The sequence below is a fragment of the Dioscorea cayenensis genome, chromosome 1 (assembly GCF_009730915.1).
Source record: "Dioscorea cayenensis subsp. rotundata cultivar TDr96_F1 chromosome 1, TDr96_F1_v2_PseudoChromosome.rev07_lg8_w22 25.fasta, whole genome shotgun sequence".
In the NCBI taxonomy this organism is placed as follows: Eukaryota; Viridiplantae; Streptophyta; class Magnoliopsida; order Dioscoreales; family Dioscoreaceae; genus Dioscorea; species Dioscorea cayenensis.
The window spans coordinates 18,618,913-18,622,462 of record NC_052471.1 but is presented as its reverse complement, the minus strand read 5'-3'; positions in this window follow the sequence as shown (position 1 = coordinate 18,622,462).

Sequence of the window (3,550 nt, the reverse complement as noted above, 5' to 3'; positions counted from 1 at the left end):
TACATTCTTATCCATCATATATATTTTAAACTTCCTTTTGACATCATTATCCGAATAAGACAAAAATTTTTATTTAAACTCAAATTTTAAATTTTATTATATATATATAATCTGAATTGGGATTAAATTTGAGTTTCTAAAAATTATATTTATTTATTTATTATTTTTTTCATCGCAATAAAATTTTATTTAAACTCAGAATCAAACTTTTTTTTAGGCATGGATAAGCCCAAAATTTTGTTTATATCTAACCATAAATCATTATCCATCAGCTTTATTTAAATTCAAATTTAATCTTCTTATCCGAATGGAATAATGCTTCCAATTTTATTCAAATTAAAACTCTTTTTTTTTTATATATAAACAAAGTGCCCCCCCTCGTAGTTTCCTCACGCAATCTAGTGAAGAGAGGAAGGTACGAGTATTCTCAAACCAATAGAGTCTTTAGTCCTCATCTCGATCACCTCAAGGTAAGAATCTGACTCTATTGTTTGTGTTCATTCTTCCTATAAACTTTATTCAATGTTTTTGTAGGGAATCAACTTCCTCTAAAGATTTGGATGCATGTATTTTGCAACACCACAAACCTTAGATTTATTATTATTTTTTTATTGCATCTTGAGTATCATGCGTACATATTACTTTTCCTTCAATCATCTTGAATGCCATGCCTTCTCTCTTGTTTGTTTTATATATATATATTTTTATTTTCTTCATGCACATGGAACACCAGTACATCACTCTTTTTACAATCATCTTGAATGCACTGTATGGCAACCTTTCTCCCCTTTTTTTTTATTTATTATTTTATTATTTTTTCATTATCAGACTTCATGAAACCATGCACTTCATTATTCATCATTATTGTTTTCCTTACATCCATGAACACTTCTTCTCTTTTTTTTTCATGAATATCATACTTTCTTTATTATTTTTTCCTTCGTCCATAGATCACATGCTTTTTCCTTTTCTTTTATTATTATTATTATTTTTCATCCGTGAGCACATGCTTCTTCCTTTCTTTTTTCTTTTAATTTTTTTTTCATATGGACAATATCGCCTTTATTTTATTTTACTATATATATATATATATATATATATATATATATATTTTTCTGGCACCTGAAACCAAGAGCCATCTTTTTTTTTGACATCCGTGCACCATCTTTAATTTATTTTTTTATTTTCCTTGGCATCCGAACACCATATCATACTTTACACAACATGCCATCTTGAATTTTGCAACCAATTTTTTTTAATACAATAATACTTTTTTATTTTTATTTTTATTTTATTCTATTTTTATTTTTTTATTGTCTCTATATATATATATATATTATATTTTTATAGCTTTTCCAATGGCTTCCACCATAAAGGACATGACCCCAAAGGACAAGCTAATAGAGCCCCTCTTCAAACCGTATGATGATCAAGATATAGCTCCAGATGGAATATCAATTCTGAGACATTATCCCATCGATTGCAAGAACTCAAGAAGACCACTCCGCTATTCGGGAAGTGACTTCGACGAGTTGACCAATATACCGACCGTCTTCCGTGAGATAGGTGAACTAACACCTACTTATTTTCACAAAGGAAGAGCGCAACAGGTTATATTACTGAACCCATACGAATCCACCCCGTCGGATTTCAACTTAGAGACACTTAGCTATCGGGTGAACACCGATCCCGCAGTTGACTTATGGACTGGGAGATCTCCTTTTCATTATTATACTCCATATCCACCAATGTAAGAAACATGGGCTTCTATAGTGATGAAGAGATCATCTGAGACACTTAAAAGAGCATGCATCCTCGGTGCTGTCGCAATATCAATAGGGACCTATGGATTCGATCTATCAGTCGTGAAAAGTCTTGCCGAAGCATGGTGTCCGAGGACCAACACCTTTGTAACTCCCTTTGGAGAAATTGGAGTTTCTCTCTGGGACCTCAGGTGTGTTGGAGGCTTGCCAATTATAGGAGAATTCTATGAAGAATATGTCCCTTCAAACTACATGCTCTACTCTGAAGAGGTATATCCCTCTGTTTTGAGAGACCTGTTCAACATCTACCAGTGGATTAGTGATGCTACTTCAACAAAATCAGACAAAGTTACCCATATTCAATGGGCAAATTTTTTCTTCAAGAATCAACATGGGAAAATGAAACTTGCGGTAGACGATGATGCTCCTCCTCCTCCTCAAGCCTCAGAAGAGTGCAGGCTGGCTGCTTTCCTAATCTTATGGCTTTGTTATTTTGTCTTGCCTTGTAGAAGTTCTTTCATGCGTTCTGAATTATTTGCAATGGCAGCCAAACTAGCCAAAGGGACAAAGCTATCTCTAGCTCCAGCTGTGTTGGCGTGTCTTTGTACCAACCTAGATTTCATAACTTCACATCGTAAAGGGTCACCCAACACTTATGTACCCTTCCCATGTTATTATTTTTACGGTTGGATCGATTCTCACTTTTCGGGAACCTACTCTCGTATGCTGGCACCAAGTGACAACCTTAAAAATATAGACAAATTACGAGATTTCCCCACTATGGCCTTCCTATCACGTGTAGGAGCAGGCACTTTCAGTCGTATAAGAGCTCGGAATATGTTAAGAAACGAAGGATCTCTCAGATGGCGCCCATTCGTTTGTGATGAATTCAAGAATGAAGGTTGGTATGAAGACTTTAAAGAACCCGATGAGAAGAATATGTTCAACACAATTCAATCAGAGTACTTTATGGCCCTCCGTCAGAGCATACTTCCTCTGCACCTCAACAAGGATATCTTCGCCCAACAGTATAATCCGCATAGGTTTTCTCTCACCAATTTGGTTTCGACCAAGGCTTTCCAAAAGACATCCAGGTGTCAAAGCAACCTCTAGATATTGGCATCTTGGTGGGTTACTGGCACCACTTTGCTCGAAGAAAATCAGGATCAAAGTTCTACATCCCATCTTGGAGGCGTGTAGGGCAGCCTTTATACTTTTATGCACAGCAATAGTCAACCCATTTGCACCCAACTCTAAAAACCATCTATAATCGTCTCAATGAACAAGACAATCCCTCTCAAAGAAAACGGTATGTCTCTTCCCCGACGGAGTCAAGGCACTCTACGAAAAGGGTTTGAACTGATGAAGCACCCAATCATAGTATGCCTTATTATTTTCTCTATTTTCCTCTATTTTCCTTCTTTTTTTTTTTACTTATTTGCTTATTCATTTATTCCCTCCCTTTTTTTTAGTTCCTGATCCGAATAGGAGTAAGGAAGAACAAGCCAGCATCCCAAAACCCGAGTTTAAACCTACAAGTTTGTATTTATTTATTTGATGATGACTTCTTTTTAAAATAAAGTGCACTTCTCTTATTTAGGTGCTCATAAAGCTTCTTCTTCAAAGGCAATTCCTTTTGAGCATGACTCTCTCTACTTGGATTTTGCACATGACGATGATAATTACACACCGTTCCTTGATGTAGATCCTCCAATGGAGAGCCCTCAAGTAGAAGCTGTCCCTTATGCTCAACCCATTCCAGAAGACTCAACTCCAAAAACCACTTC